An 18,330-nucleotide genomic window follows, 5' to 3' on the forward strand; every position below is an offset into this window, starting at 1 on the left:
CTCACTTCACTAGTTCCATACCCCAAAACAAACCACCATTTCTTGAGCTAGTTTTCCCTTCGCATCCTCAAAGCAATTCAAAATGGCTTCAAGGGGATTAGCGACAACTCCTTTCCTCCTCATCACCCTCAATCTTCTCTTCTTTACTCTTGTAACATCAACCTCTTGCCCACCACCACCAAAGGCCCCTAAGCCACATAAACATCACCACCACAAAGTCACATGTCCTAAAGACACACTTAAGCTAGGTGTGTGCGCAAACGTACTCAATGACTTGGTTCACCTAGTCGTCGGTACACCAGCAACCACACCATGCTGCAGCCTCCTTGGGGACCTTGTCGATCTTGAGGCCGCAGTTTGCCTCTGCACCGCCATTAAAGCAAATATCTTGGGTATTAACCTTAATGTGCCAGTTTCTTTGAGCTTGTTGCTTAATGTGTGTGGAAAGAATGTCCCAAAGGGCTTTCAGTGTGCGTAGAGATGCTTGATTATTTTTATATATGTTCAAAGAGTTGGTTTTATGCTCTTTGATCTTATTTGGTTTGGTGTGTTTCCCTCTTAAAATTGAGTATTTTATTATGTTAAAGATATTGATTTCAGTAGGTGGTTTTTCACCTTTTCTTGTATTTTGGATATCCTGTCATATTGTGACTAGGGTTTTATTCTTGTGATTCAAAATAAAAATTAACATTTTCAATAAAAATGCATTTTTTATGAGATTTCAACATTAACTCTTATCATATGTGTCGATCCAATTTCAACAAGTACATAATTTAGCTCGTTATGATCTATCCCACACCATGCATTGGAGCTGATGTAGCACAACGTCCTATTAGGAACACCGCACCGCCTAGGATGGTCCTAGGACATTGAGACCCCACCATGCACTATTGATTCTCTATGTCTCTCCTTTATTTTATTTTCTCTTTATTTCTCAATGTTGTTTTCTTGTAAGTGAGTAAATGGAAAGATATGATAAAGATGGGAAGCAATGCCAATGCAGATATGAAAGGTAAAAGATAAATATAATAAATTGTCTAATAATATGATAAAAAAAATTATAAATACTTCATTGAACTTTTATCATGTAACATCTATGTTTCTAGACTAGGTACTAATGATGATGTAATAGTCTACCACAACCTTTGTAACTTGTTTTGAAATAATAAAGATGTATTATTTGATTTTTATGTGTTTTATGCTTAATTATTATAATTTAATGAGTTAAGGATAAAAATAAGCGTCAAAAATAAATGTTAGATAAAGCCGATATCTATGAAGAAAGTTGTAGTGGTTGAAATAAGGATTTCGGAGATATAAAGAATACTGAAATCCGAGCTATAACGAAGAAGTTATGACATGTCGAAGTTTCGCGACATATGCGGCATGGCGTTGTGTCACGTAAAAAGCGAATTTACGTTTGTAAAGTCCCAAATCCAAGAACCAAACCAGTGATCAAAGAATAACAATCAATCAAACAAGAACAGAATAGAAAAGAAGAAGAAATTGATCAAGCAATGCACACGTTGTATTATTGAGCCGCAAACATGTCTAGTACACCTTGACTACACACACATAAACCGTGAATCCTCTCTAACAATGCTACTGAAACGATATGACACACACCTATAAATAGGGACAGACTGGCTGTGAATAAGGTTCACGGCCGAACACGTGTTCATGACCGTATACCCGTTCACGACCATGAACGCCTTCACAACCGCAAACAACACCAAAACATACATAAAATGACCAAGACCCTATAAAGACCTATACAAATAATTTCCTAGCCCAAACCACATATAAATAAATACTAACAATCTCCCCCTTGGTTTGGGACTAGCATGGACTCAGGTCTGCTTGAACACCACGTCTGATTTTCACATAGCCCCCATCCATAGCCTCTTCTCAATGATCTTAGTAACCATGCTTGTGAACTCTTTGGTCGTTAGCTCCATGATCTCCGATTTGCAGATAATTTGGTGTTGAGCCAAGGTGTAACGACCATAAAATTTAAGCCAAATTAAAACATTTTAATTCATTCTAAAACCATTAAGTTCATACATCTTGTTTTCAAAATAGTTTAAACATAAGAGTATCCCCCAGAACCATATCACATAAATCATAAAACATGAGGAGCGGTACGATCACGCCTTCACCTTGCCACGATCTCCTGAAGTACCTGAAACAAAACACTGAACTGTAAGCCCGAAAGCTTAGTGAGTTACCCCTAAAATACCAACCACACATAAACATACTTATAACATAGCACAAATAGAACAACCATGCACATCGGGTCTACTGTGGGATTGGTTCGCCGCACCGGGCCTTCAGTCCACCTGTCTACCCTTCGAGTCTAGCCATGTATATCGAGGCTACAGTGTGATTGGTTCGCCCGCATCGGACCTTCAATCCACCTGGTACACTCTCTGAGTCTACAGTATAACTGTTCTGCCCGCACCAGGCCTGCAGTCGGCCTGGTCCACTCTTCAAGCCTCGACACGTCTGGTCCGCCCTCTTGGGTTCTTCAGCCTATCCGAATCGCTCGCTGGGCCTTCAGAATATCTAGTCCGCCCTGGGTATCTTGGCCTACAACACAGAGCAGGACCCGCCTCAACCTAAACCCCCATCAAACAACCATGTGCACATAAAACAATTAATCACATAACAAATCCTTAACCAGACAACAGTCTATGAGATCTCATAGCATATCAACATCCTAAACAGGATCCCAACCTAACCGGTCACTAGCATAACATTACCCTATATACCGGGTACCAACCTTAACCAATTCACTAACATCACACCATCCTAAATACCAGGATGTAGATCAAACAAAGCAATAACATTACAAAACAATACCCAGATTTCCATCCGATAAAGGGCCGACCTTGGTGCCGTAGACCCTATCGATATAGTGAGGATAACTCACCTGCAATTATCAACTGAAGAGATAAGACCAAGCTGCTCCGACCACCGACACGAACTTCACCTCAAAACACTACCAGAGAACCAATTCCATAAATACCAGAATTACCAAATTACCCTTGGAAGTCAAACTGGTCAACTATTGCTCAAGGTCAAAGTCCTTAGTCAAAGTCAACCTTCCTGGTTGACTCTACTCGTCGAGTCACCCCGTCGACTCGCCGAGTTCCCATACCTAGAAAACTCTCATTACACAACTTAACTTTGGAAACACTATTACATGTATAATTAGCGAAAACATAGATCTAAGGCATTTAGGGTTGTATGTGCATCATAGGATGTTGTAGTATACAAAATCCAACAGTGGTATTAGAGCCATGGGTTGTTGTCTATTATACTTGATGTTTTTATTGGTTTTCAAAGCTAGAAAAATTGAAAATCTAGACACTAGACAGGGGACTCGACGAGTCCATACATAGACTCGGCGTGTCCATGTACAAAATCAACCAACTCGTCGAGTTGGATAGTGCACTCGTCGAGTTGGGCTCCTTGTGTGGAGGTTTTTGAGTTTTTTTGGCCTGTTTTGGATTGGAATCATTACTACAAAGTGTTTTTGTTTATAAAATTTGATTTTAGTGCTATGGTAATGTTTATTCTCATCCAAATAAAAATATTGATGATATGAGTTATTTTGTTCTTATGAGTTTAAAAGTTCATGGATGAATTATTTGATTATTGTGTTAATTAAAATTATGATTTAAATGTTTTAATGTAACACATTAAAATTTTCATTAGTTATGAAACTGAAATGTTTTTCTTTTAAAACTCATAGGTTATAGAAAATTAAAGGTCTCATTTTTTAAATGTCATCTTGAATTGTGTTAAAGGCTTCCATAACTTGTCCTCTAGTTATAAAACTTGAAAAGTTTTTCATGAAACCTTTGTTAAACTCATAAGTTACAAAAATCCAAGAGTTTTTGAAAAGTTTCAAAACTTGCCCTCAAGTTTTGTAATTTGTAAAGTCTCACTTATGTAAACTTTAATTCCAAACCCAATAATATTTCAGAGTTAAAATTCAAACCTTATGGACTTTATTAAATTAATTAAAGTGTTTAATTAAATCAGAGTTAATAATTCCATAATGGCATGGTTTAAGTTTAATTAAATTAAGAGTATAGTTTAATTAATGGATTAAACCACCAAGAATTTTAAAAGTTTAAAGTTCAACCTTTATACTATTATAATATTATAGGTTTAATATATATATATATATATATATATATATATATATATATATATATATATATATATATATATATATATATATATATATATATATATATATATAAAAGTATAAGAATAAGTTAGTCTTTGCGTTAGTAGGTCTCATTCACAAAGCCAGTCTATAAGGGGGTATAAGGTTACTGCCTATAAAATGGCAGTTTAATGGGTGTCCACTCTCACCCACCGCTTCCTTGACTGTGGAGGGTCGTTAGCCGAACGAGTACGATAAGAATCTAATTCTCCCTTCATTAAAAGCATAATGATAAATATAAAGTTGGGTGTGGAAGGATCGAGGAAGTTGGTTGTTGACTGGGTTCTTAGTCACTCCCTGATGAGAGATCATGACATAAACCTTATTGATCTTACCTATTTGCTTGTTGCTACTGAATCAACAATGATTTGGAGCACTGGTAAAGCAAATTTGATTGGAAGATCTACTTCCCAAACTTCCATATACATTGCCAATGGTAACATTAGAAGTCCAAAAAAGCTTTATCTTCCCAATGGAAAGGGATCGGCCATGGTCAAGTCAATTGACCCAATGGTAAAGAGAAAGGCTAAGTTTGAGATTGTCTCCTGTACCAGTTCCAAAGAGTCCATATGTTTCTTTTGCCAAAAGAAGGGGAATTGGTTGCAAAACTGCCCTATTTACCTGAAAGATCATAAGGATGGTAAAGACAAAAAGTTTGACTCTACTTCAGGTAAGTCCACTATCTAACTCTATTAAGTTCCCATTTGGAGATTCTTATTACATGATGTGACTAGGTCGCATTTTGATGTTTTGTAGAATCGGAAAAAAAAAGAGAGGAAGCTTATAAGAAAAGTAAGATGAATCTGATTACGGAGATCGATTTTGATCGCATGATTCGAAGATCAAAATTTTGAGCAGCTGCTTAAGAGTCATGATAGATTGCTTATGAATAGGTATCAACAAGTTTTTCATTTGTAATTGCATTGTAAGGAAAAGTTTTTCCACAAATTTTAAATAAAGGCAAAGTTTTTTTTTATTTCATTTTCAGTTTCCTTACAATGGCATTTGTGAAAATTATTTTTTATATGATTCCATTGATAGAAATATTGGAAAAAGGATTTGATTCTTTCATTTGTCGTAGTGTCATAATTTACCAAATAAGGAAAGATTCTCATCATCCATGTAACGACCATAAAATTTTCAACAAATTTTAACTTTTCAAAACAACCCAATTACTTTAAGTTTTTACAAAAAGGCAACAACCCACAAACGGCCCAAACTCTAAGGCCCAATATGGAAGTCCAATCACGGGGAGTACGTTGGCCGTACCCTCCTTGGTACGCGGGGCGTACCCGCTGATTCGCAACTGGGGATTGGGGCCCTGACCAGCTATGCGGGGCGTACTACTATGTTACGCAGGGCGTACTACTATGTTACGCGGGGCGTAACCTTGCTACTCATTAAGTCTTCATAACTTCTTAATGGCTTAAGCTCTTAAGCCCAAACTTCAGATCCCAAGGCCAAATATGCCTAAGATTCATAAAGTCTCAAACTTTATCACTTGGGATGTCCATAAAGCTCTTAATCCAAGGTCTTAATCTATTAAAACCTATATATCTCACACATGGAACAACTACAGCCCTTGGGACCTCATTTTTCTCACTCAAGACCTCTCCAAAGGTCTGAAAGGACAGATAATCTCGGCCAACACAAAGCATGAATCAAGATGAGGACTTTTGGGACAAGAATGATGTCAAAACTTCACAAAACTTAGATCTATGAAAAATAATTGACAAGCAAGAGGCTTTATACCTCAAATAAGCTCCAAAGGATGATATCTCTCCAGATCTACAAGCTCCAATCGTTCCTCTCCTTCTTTGACAACTTCTCCTTTCTTCTTCTAGCTTTTCTTTTGCCAAAATGAGCTTTCCATGGCCAAAAACACCCAACAATTGAGGGAATACGAGTTTCTAGGGTTTCTGAGGTTAAGGGTAGGCTTATGGAGGCTAGGGTATGAACCAACATGTTCCTTATATAGTGGCTGACCCTAAAATTAGGGTTTGGGGTTTCTGAGAGTACGTTGGGCGTACTTCTAGTACGTTGGGCGTACTCACACTTGCCCCCCCCCCCCTGCGTTTCTCCCGTCACTACGCTGGGCGTACATCTAGCTTACGCTGGGCATACCCAGCCAAACTCAAATACACATGCATGGCTTGCATGGGACCCCTTTTCCACTTTTTCCATTTAGAGCTATAAATCAATTATCATCTTCAAAACGCTGCAACTCCTCTACTCTAAACCTGCTCCCAATAAAATTTACATTCACACGAGGGTGGCGAGAAGCCTTATGCTTCTATCAACCCACACACCTGACCAAACCTTCTCGGATAAAACCCATTTCCCGCCAAAGGACCGAAATTACCCTTCCTCTTAAATCTCAGGGACTCATAATTAAATACTTTAAGAACGGGGGGTTACAATCCAAGTTTCAGTTGGATAGAAACTTGGAATCATGCAACGTGTATTATATGATGAATGAGAATTTTCATCATTGGGAAATTAAGACTAATTCCTTGTTCAGATGTATATGTGAGTCAAGTGAAGGACTAGAAGATTGGGTACACTTGGTTGTGCGCTGATTAGGTCCACCACAAAGAATGACAAGGCTATTCTTCATGATTTACTAAAGTTTAGTCAATATGGTTGTGCTTACAAGTTTTAGTATAATTCTGAAACATTGGAAAAGTTTCAATGTATGTCAGGATGAATAAGAAGAATCAAATTAGGTAGAAAGATAAAAGTTTCTCCAATCTGAAAGTATTAGGAGAGTACTTCAATATCATTATTTATGATCATCTTAATGAGTATGAAAAACCATATCACAATTGATCCTCTAAGGCCATCTTAGTGCATTTTTTTTACTAAGAAGAGGAATCGTGGATTGTTTAAATAGTTAAATCAAAAGATGAATCATACTTCGTTCCAAAATAGAGTCTTAGAGTAACACTCCAAGATTGTAACTTGAGTGACATAATCTTTAGAAGGTTTATAACACTTGTAAGTTAGGATGTTCAGGATAAAACAAAGACCAACTAAGACCAAATGTGTGAAGTGTTTATCTTGATAAGAATCCACACTACCTCTTGAATATTTACTTGTCAAGTAATGTTCCTTGACAAAGTGAATCTTATATGTCAAGAGGTCAGTGGGAGTCTTAAAGATCTTGAAAAGTTTCAAGAAATTAATCAAGAATAAAACCTATTGTTTATCATTAGCACAAGACTTAAGGTTTGTAACCTATCGTGTTGACATATTCTTGTTTATGTGCCCATTCTAGTTAAAAGTTGACTATACATGTGAGTTCTATGGGTTCTCAAATTGTTTGCATAACAACCTGGAAGACATGGTAGGTCTTTGTGCTACCGGGTGGCAAGAAATTAAGATTAAACAAGTTCAGTCTATATGAGTTTGGATTTGTCACTAACCTTGTCTTGTGAATATGGTTTTGACAAATTCACGTGGATGGGAACATAAACACCATAAAAATCTTAGTGTCATAAGGTTTCTCTCCGATTCATGAAAATAATGGTGAGGAAACGCTTCCACTAAGTAGATTTTAAATAGTTAGCAATTTTGATATTTATATTTCTCAAATTTGATTATGATTACGACATCCCTCTTCATAGTTCGAATTGTGAGAAATAGCAAAAGGTCTAAACATTATGATTACGACATCCCTCTTCATAATTGTTTAGACACACATGTGAGTTGTCTAAGAAAATGTGTATGAGTTTAAGAAGTTTAGATAATGCCTTATCGAAGCATCTCGTATTAGAAAACTAAACTTTGGTAATGAAAGTCAATAAAGTATTGATTTCTAGAAGTCCAACGGATTTCTGGATACATGTCAACGCTAGTGGGAGCATAAGTGTTATGATAATAAGGATAGAATTATCATGTTAGTGGGAGCATGATCCTTATGTTAAGTATTGCAAGTTAACAATGTTAATTATAGAAAACAAAAGTTTCAATTTGCAAAGATGTAGGGTTTTGAAAAGTTGTTTTGCTATAATTAAGGGAGAGGAAATTATACAGCATCCTAATTCTAAAAGCTTAGATTGAGATTTTAATAAAATTTAGTCAAATATGAATGTTATGTTGGAATGGTTAAACATGTGGAAATTCTATATATTGTAATATTAGTTGCGTTCTCAAAATTCAATTATGATTATTGCATCCCTCTTCATAGTCTGAATTGTGAAAACATGGCAAATAGAAAAATTATAGCAAAAGACTGGTCGAGTATCATGTCTTTATGTGAGACATTATGAATCGTATCCCATATGCTTCGGGTATAGGATCAATTGTATATGCTATAATATTTCTATATTCTGAATTTTCCAAATGCATACGACATTAAGAGGGAAAAAGGACTAGAACTATATATGACTAAAATAATTAAGCAATTATCGAGGACAATCTGAGGTTTACTAATGATTGGTTGCTCATGGACAGTTGGAAGTATAGTGTAAATTATTGGAAGGACTATATTGATATATTCTGAAAAGAGACAACTCTTGTTTAGAATAGATAGTCAAAATGGGAATCTGGAAATGTTTCCATAGGTGGAAGTTATTCGTTAAATTTGTGTAAGATTACAAAACCTAATGCAAGAAGGATGTTCAAAGGAATGTACTTTGAATGTGATACTTCGTTTCCATGGAATTGATCTCCATTGGAATACTTTGTAATGTATGTTTCCAAGTCTTGTGACTTTTGTGCATAGTCATTACAAGAGAATCATTGCATATAAGTTTAGAATCTAACATATTTCAGTAAATGGAGAAGAATCTTGTATTCATACATTTATCATAAGAATTTGGAATTATGAAATGAGCATCATTGAAATGTTTTCAATTGATCCATTCCGCAAAGGAAGGACCATAGGTAAACATAGAGTGCATGCTTTTAGCATGCGATAACTATTGTTTTAGTTCAAGCATTAAGTTTATCATTTAAAACATTATACAATGAGTATTGAGTAATCAATATGACTTAAAAGTTTTGCGGCCATATAGGATTAGTATTATTCTTGTGTTTCACTTTACATGTTTTGAATTCCTAAATAACTAGGTTATTCAAACCATCCACAGTCAATCATACTTTGGAAGTAGGTATTGAGGCAAGACTATCATGAATGGGTATGTAGTTTATCTATATATTTTAGACTTAGCTGCAGTGTTCATGAATGCTCCTGGAATAAGATTCGAGTAATGGATTAAACCCACACTCATTTGAATCACTTTATGGATTTTATCACGAGTGATCATGAGACGATAATATCTTATATTCTTCAAACGGATAGATATGAGTTGCAGTCTACAAGTCAGTTGCACATTGATAATGTGAAAACGCACCAGTAACTTGGTGTTATAAAATGCATTGTTGTGTGTGATTTGATGAGTAAATAGAGAAAGCATATGAGTCAAAGTTTATCCATTTCTTTTACCCTTAGAGGGATAAAAGCAATATTTGTGGGCCCCTCGATGATTTAGTGATGACAACCCTAAGTGCTCAGCCGAGCTTGGACTAATTCAATTTGTTCAATTAGTTGGTCGCTATAAATCGGAGATCAAGAAACAATAGATGGATAGAGAGAATGATTAGAATTCATGTCTTAGTCCATATGATATCTAGAATCGAGGAATATATGATCCCTTATCTAATGGACGCGTCATTAACTAGGTCAGAGTTCGACAACGACTTTTTAGAGCTACGATTGCTAGTCGAGATTTTAGAGTCGTATTTGCAATAATAGTTATTAGACTTATTCAAATAGGAGACTATTGGATTAGGTGTCTAAGCCCATAACTATAATTGGTATGTACTTGACCCGAGAGTAGCATGATCCATTTGGGTTGCATATCATTTCGACAATTTGTTAGGATGGACTTTTGAGAAGAGGTTATTTATGATTTAGTAATATATTATAAGTTATAATACATTAATATGAAATCATATTATTTAATTATTATTGATCAAAAATTAGTTTGGAATTAATTTAAAGATTAAAATAGAGTAATTAAATTTATAGGGACTAATTATGTAAATTAGTTATATTTATATGTTGGGCTTTTGATCCATTTTGGATTACGTTTATGAATGAATACCTAAAGAGTTGAGCCACATGAACTATGTATCATAAACCCATGGGTATTGATTATGTTTAATCCGTGACCTTTGGAATTGTACATATAAATATGTTACTCCATAGCCAAAATCAACACTAATGTTTTTAGAGTTCACATGGAAGATTTTATGTGGCTAGTATTCTCTCTCAAATGTCATACTTTGTCCATAGTGTGTTGTGATTCCATTTGAGGCATCCGCACTATTGGTGCTATGTTCTTAAAGGCCAAATACTACAATTTTCCAAGTTACATAAAAAGGTATGTCATCCTAACTAGTATTACATATTTTTTATGTCATTTGTATGCTAGTTATAGGCTTAATGCTTTGGAAACACTATTACATCTATAATTAGAGAAAAACATAGATCCAAGACATTTAGGGTTGTATGTGCACCATAGGATGTTGTAGAATACAAAACTCAACATATATATATATATATATATATATATATATATATATATATATATATATATATATATATATATAGGGAAGAGTTATATGGAAAATGAATGATTAGGGCAACACATATTTGAACCAATGAAAACATGACAACACATTTATTTTTGCCGTAAAAGCCTCCGTCGTATCAGTGGAAATGGGAAATAAATAGACATGTTTTTTCCAACAAAACATATTTTCTTAAACTATGTTAATTATTATCCAAATATATATACAAAAACATAGTTTTTTTTTTTTCGATTTTTTTAATTTATAAGAAGCTATTTTTATTGAAAAATGATTTTAAATATACCAAAATTCATGATTTTTTATTTTCTACAAATAGACTTCTATATTGATATAAGTTTAAGATAAAATAAAAAACTTATTTTTTTATATTTTCAACTCTCGTTATTCATAACTAATAAGTTGATAAAAATGTATAATGTTTTATTACAATACATTCGTTATTCACTTATGAATAAAAAATATAATTAATTTTTTTACAATTTAAGTATAATTCATATGTGAATATAACATATAATAAATATAGTATATTCATATTTAAATATTAGACGATGCATTCACTTGTGAAATTAACCTAGATATTCATTTGTGAATATTAGATGGTATATTCACTTATGAATATTAAATGATATTTTCATATGTGAATATTACATAGTATTACATGGTATATCACATGTGAATATTACATAGTGTACTCGCTTGTGAATATTAGATGATATATTCACTTATGAATATTACAATGTATATTCACTTGTGAATATTATAAGGCATTTTCACAATATATATAATTTTTATATTGTATTCACATCCTTTAAGAATACATTAATAAAAAGAAAACATGAATAAGTATATTATTAAACAATATACAAACTCGATTCTTGAACTAATAATATATCAAATAATTACATCTATAATTCTGATACAAAAAAACATTCTTGAATAATGTCAACATTCTGAAAGAACAACAAGTGTACTTTTTAAAAAACAACATTCTTAAACTTTGCGTGTGATCAATCTTTGATTTATTCTTCACGTCATTCCTATAATGTCTTCATGTCATTTCTATTACAAATGCATCAAAAACATCAAAATCAAACAAAAAACACTAAGTCATTATGAAAGAATAATACTGCTAAGATTCGATTTATACATTCTGGCGGAATACATTCTACTATAAGACACTCTTGTTCTCCATATTTTCTTTCTTCTCCACATGTATGAAACACTATTCAAAACCTAAAAAGAAAAAAAAATCATCAAAATCTAACAAAAACACCAATCCTCCAAATGAACCGACAAAATATATGACGTTTTAATAGCCAAAAAAAGATTCTAAAAGAATCATTAAATTTAGGGCTGGAAAAATTGTACCACGGAAAACCAACCAACATGTTACCAACCGAACCAAGAAAGTTGGTAGCCAACATCCATGGTCGGTAGTACCGTACCAATTAAGCAATCTTGGCACGGTAATGGTACAAAGGTTTGAATACCATGGTAATACCGTACCAACCAATTCATTATATATATATATATATATATATATATATATATATATATATATATATATATATATATATATATATATATATAGACACACACACACACACGCAATCGTACGTATATTCCAATTAACAAGTGTTTAGTTTTTGCAGTTTTAAGAATATGATATAAGTCATTTGATCGCATTAATTAATACTTATCACGTTAAAACACAAAATTAAAATTTTACTTTAATTGTATTTCAATAGAATTCTTTTGTAAGCTAAAAGAGCTATGAAACTAATTTGTTTATTAAACTAATTTATTTACTAAATGTCAAAGTTACCTGATGTTTTTGTTAAATCATACAATAAAAGATTAAAAGTTGGTATATACCATTATCAATTTGTACCAACCAAAATTGTTGGTAGCCAAACATATTGGTACCAAGTATACTTGGTATGGTTCTGATAGAAAATTTTGTATACCAACTATAATTGGTATGGTACACGTTTTAGAGAAAAAAGAATCGATACTGTACCAATTTTCCCCTAATTAAATTTCCAAGTTGTAATTCTGACAGAATAATTAGGCAGAATATATACAACATTGTAAATTTTGGCAGGTTACATACAACATAGTAAATTAGCAAGTAACATAAATTTATTTCATGACCATTCCTATAGTTAGGCATGTCGGAAATTATGATACCTAAATAAAATAAAAAAAACTTTAGTAATTCTGTTGTAATGCATGCCAAATGGTCAGAATCTCTTTCAGGCATTTCCACAAACATTTGTCATGTACTTCTTCTCACACCTAAAACCAATTAAACCAATCTTAATCAGAAATAATAAATTGAGCAAATATGTTAGAAAATTAGTTATGATTGTTCAAAGAACGCATGAATTATACCTCTTGGAACAAATTTAATAGATACATAAAAAAACCCAATGATAATAGTAAGATTCAAAACTTCAAATTATGGTGCAAACCTGTAAAAAGAAATAAAAGAACATATGATTAAACTTTCAACCTCCGCACCCACATTTACCTGCAAAAAGGAATACAATCATAACTTCATCTTGGAGTTAATATCTATAGTTAGAAAAAAAAAACGGTTTTTTTTTACCTTTTGATAACATTTAACTACTTGTTTATGCTCGTTTGCACCTTTTAAAGCTTCTCATGTGAAAATCATCTCAGATTAATATCCCAAAAATCGACCAATTGCACATTTTAAAGCTTCTGTTATAACCCAACGATAAAAACAGAGAACAAAAGCCATGTGGTAATTAATCAACCCACGAACATAAAATTAATCTAATTCAATCGATTGAGGATAATGAGAATGAAGTTGAAAGATTTTATCACCCAACACTACATGGTAAAGATCATAAACATCTATTCAACGAAGATAGAATGCCAGGAAGATAGTAATTGGCAATAAAACTGAATATAACTACTTGAAGGGACATGAAATAAGAGAAATCAACACTGGAGTTGTGTTTGTGTGTGGAAGATGGAGAAGATTAACTTACTGGAACAAATCAAAATGGGATGGTGCTAGGCTTCATCGGATACTTGAGATCGGCCATCATGTATTTTCCGATAAAACGATGGAAATGATGGAGAAGACCCAGAAGCCCCATGATCGCTATTTGAAGGACCGGATGTGGGCGGCGGATAAAAGGAGGAAGGCCGTCGGCGACAAAGTAGGTGACAACGAAGGGGAAGGAGTAGGTGGTGGCGATCGGTGATTGAACGTGAAACAAAAATGCTAATTCCTTTTGTGTTCTGGTGGATTTTATAGGGTAAAAAAATTGATTGCAATTTTATAGGGATTTGATTTTATTTTGATTTTGGAATTTATTTAATATACATATAATATTACTAACTTACCCTTATTGATTAATTTAAATTTTTAATTTGTGTTAAATTCTGATTGGTTCATATATACACAATACTTGTTAGAAATATTTGAATCTAACTCTCTATCTTTATATATGTCATTTTAATAAAGATATCGTTTTAACGACATGCGTTTGCATTAATGCCGACAAATTGAACGTGTGCATCGATTATTAAATGTTTCAAAGGAAATATTAAAGTATAATGAGTTGATTAATACCCATCATTAACTTATTATTCACAAGTAAACCCGTGACTCTAAGAACCTTCAATAATGCAAATTGTTTAACGTATGCTACAAATTATCAATAAAATCTGTTCTTTTTGATAAGATACAACCATTTGTTAGGTTCATTTGTGTTTTTTTTTAAGATAATATTACTTTTAGTAAGTGTATTATTTTAGTTGTTTTCAAATTGCCAACAAATTAAAATAATGTTATAAATATAATAAACTTTGTTTTTTCATTATCACCTACTGTTAGGGATAAGCATGGGTCGGCTTTTAGCTAATACCAAACCAAACTGTAGAAAGTCGGTTTTTTGGTTTTTAAACCGATAGAGGTTTGGGTTTTGCATGGTTCGGTTTTATGGGTTGGATTTATGGGTTTTTGGTTTTAAACCATGGGTTTATGAGCTCCGGGTTTTTTTTCTAGCTTTTGGATTCAAATCTAGTGAAAGTACGTTGCGATAAATAGTATTGTATCTACTAAAAATATAGTAAAATAAAGAGTACAAATTCTAGTATTCTAAAAACATAAAAGTGTTCAAAAGATGAAAGTTTAACACCATTAACCATTTGTTGAAAATAATCATAAAGTACTAAAGGGATAAAGTCTAAAGTTTAAAACATAATAAATTTTATATATATATATATATATATATATATATATATATATATATATATATATATATATATATATATGTGTGTGTGTGTGTGGGGGGGGGGGGGGGGTCGGTTCGGTTTTTATGGGCGATTTTATACATTAAAACCAAACCAAACCGTTAGTTTTGGTTTTTGTAAAATTCAAACATAAACCGTTGGTTATTGCTTTGGTTTCTGTTTTTCTGTTTCGGTTATGTCGGTTTTTTCGGTTTTTCGGTTTTCGATTCGGATTTTGCTCATCCCTACCTATCGTACAAATGATATCACGTTATATTTCATATTTACATTTTTGGTGCATGTTTAAATTTTATTACGATTTTGGTTTAAGCCTTAAATTTTGTAATTGATATGGTGTAAACTCTTTCTAACAAATTCTACTTAAAATTATTGTTTTTCAACAAACGAGATACTAGTTTTTCAAAAATAATGTCGTTTTTAACAAAACCAATCTGTTTTGTACCTGTTTTAGCGTAAAAATAAGTTATTTTACTAAAAGCGACATGAAATTTGTTCGCCGAGTCGCCTTAGGGCTCGCCGAGTCCAACGATCTCTGAGTCCCATCCTGTTCGACTCATTGAGTCTCCAACCGACTCACTTAATCCAAGGCTTTAGCCAAAAGAGGTTGGGTTCTACGACCAGACTCGCCGAGTCTAAGAACAGACTCGCCGAGTCCAAGGCAATCTTCAACAAACTCTCCAAGTTGTTCTTCCAACTCGCCGAGTCCATGCTTATGTTCATACAACTCGTCGAGTACACCCATGTGACTCGCCGAGTCTCTCCAGTTCTCAACCCATTCAGAAGCTATTCGAGCCATGCAGAGGCTCAAATCTATAGATCCAACCTTCTACAATCTATCCTTCATGTAAAGTTGCAAACTTTACGTGAAACCATGGAGATTTAGCCCCAAAACACACTAGGGCTTAGGTTTTGGACAAAGGGGCTTCACCAACAACTCAAAGACTGAATCTTTATGACATTATGGACCATCACAAGCCTAGATCTGAAGTGGAAACCTCAGATCTAAGCCTATAACTCAAAGTAGCTCTTAATCATACCAAAAATGCCCCAAAATTTCAAATGATAAAAGATCTAGATGCAAAAGAACCCAAGCAACAGATTATTACCTCCAATATAAGCTCCAACTGAAGTAGATCTCGGATCTACACCACTCCTTTGCAGCAAGCCTTTAATTCCTTAAGCTCTTTCCCACCAATTTCCTTTTCCAAGCTCCAATCTCCTCAATAATGAAGCCTCACACGAAATTAGGGTTTTCTGGAACTCTTTAGGGGAATAAGAGGCTGGGAGAAGGGCATAAAGTCCTTTAAATAGGGTGCAAACCCTAAGTTTCGGGTTTTTCTCATTCCAGCACCAACTCGTCGAGTCCAGCTTCCAACTCGGCGAGTTGGTCACTTAATTCGCGACCCAAACCCCCTCCAAATCGGCGAGTAAGCGTACCTACTCGTCGAGTTCGTTCCTTTATTTACACTCAGCACCCTTCACTTCTTGTTCCGAACTTGGGATGTTACAATTCTCCCCCACTTAAATTAGGCTTCGTCCTCGAAGCCTGTGGCAACACAAACTTCTGGATGATACTCCCACAATGCATCCATTGGTCTCAACCGACCCAGATTCCTTCAGACACTGCTATCAAATCCTTAAATTCATCTCTTCCCTTGCAGGGTCCTGATAATCGCTTCAAGCCGACCACCGACTTCCCTTTTCTGATAACAACACTCATCGACCAAATGCTACCAGAAGACATTACCTTACTTCCACTTTACACATTCATTCGCCACCTGCGAAAAGTGGATACCATTCTAAACCACCGGGTCTTGACCCAGTAGTAGCTTACTATATTTCGTCCAACTGGCGCCACCTTTATCAATTTGCACCGATGGAAACTCATCCCGTTTCCTCCCTGGATCAAATCCGTTACCGTGCTGATATAATGGAACATTTCCCAGCTCCCGAGCAACCCTCCTGAACACCCAGCTATAATGTTCATACACATCGTACCTGCCCCAAACAGCCTCGGGCTAAAAAACCAAGCACGCCTACGATGGTCCAGCCATCCCTAGGATGGAACACCACTATATCCATAGCTCATGACCACAACCATACTCGAAAACAAGGATCTTGCCCTTGCATCACCCTCGAACCATTTGGTTCTACCCTACGGAGTACAACCCAGTCGCAGCTCCCTATCACGACCTCTAGGTCCTTGAACTCCTACTGTAATATCCTCATACAGTCCTTAGCAACAATATAGACTACTCCCGAGTCTGTTAACCTACTGTCTCACCTTCTCTGTCCCAATCTCCTATCTGGCACCACTATCATCCTCCTCTTCCAAAGAGACTAAAAACATGCCTGCGCATCATCCAACATTGTCATAACCTCAATGGGCACCCAACCCGTAGGTGCTTCCATATATTTGGTACAACCCCAGTGCTTACTATCAATAACTGAAGTAATTTCGATCATCCATTCACACTACTGTTTTCCTTTCAGAGGACCCACACTCCTTCTGAAGTTGTATACCTTCCCCTTCCAGGGAATCTACTCAACAACCCTTTCCACACTTGCAAGTGCCACTATGCTAAACTCCACTCTACACTATCCATGTAGAGCAACTGGTATTCTCGAACTCCCATATATTCCGAATCCGATCACATTCTAACTAGGCCCACGCACGGCCTGTAACCAACTCCATCATCATGATCAATACTTGGGTCCAGACCATATCGATTACCATATCATGGCGACATATTCACTTATACTCCTCATACTTATCCACTAACACATACAGAGTCTTCAGCATGATTGGACCGCCTTTCCAGGCCTTCAGCCTATCTAGACCAATCTCGGAACCTTCAACATGTCTGGACCGCCCTTCTGGGCCTTTAGCCTACTTGGACCGTTCCCCACGCCTTCGGCCTAACTGGTATGCCTTCCGGCCTTCAGTCTATCCGGACCGCTCAAAACTGTTGTACGCCACCCTGAACCATCCTTCCTGGGAGTCTCTCACATGCAGTCCGTTCTAGTCCGCTAGGGGTTCCGAACTCCCATTCCGTTCCCGGAATCCTTTCCATGGCCTACAGGCATTACATCAACCAACTACTTTTCCTGAAACCATGGTCTATTCCTTGCCCCCTTGACTATCACTTGCTCCAATCGTGCCACACTCTCGGCTAACAACACTAATAAATCCAAAC

General features: G+C 35.0%; 1 long non-coding RNA gene and 1 pseudogene across 1 annotated transcript; one reads left to right on the forward strand and one right to left on the reverse strand.

Moving 5' to 3' along the window:
* LOC145034204 (putative lipid-binding protein AIR1 pseudogene) lies at positions 1–719 on the forward strand (annotated as a pseudogene).
* Positions 720–12,893: 12,174 nt separating this feature from the next.
* On the reverse strand, positions 12,894–14,082 carry LOC145033360 (uncharacterized). Its single transcript, XR_013677502.1, has 4 exons — positions 13,861–14,082; positions 13,452–13,567; positions 13,315–13,373; positions 12,894–13,138 (listed from the first exon to the last, which is right to left on the reverse strand). It is a non-coding gene; the product is annotated as an uncharacterized LOC145033360 (long non-coding RNA).
* Between the last annotated feature and the right edge of the window lie 4,248 nt (positions 14,083–18,330).

The sequence above is a fragment of the Lactuca saligna genome, chromosome 3 (genome assembly GCF_052625555.1).
Source record: "Lactuca saligna cultivar CGN05327 chromosome 3, ASM5262555v1, whole genome shotgun sequence".
Classification (NCBI taxonomy): Eukaryota; Viridiplantae; Streptophyta; class Magnoliopsida; order Asterales; family Asteraceae; genus Lactuca; species Lactuca saligna.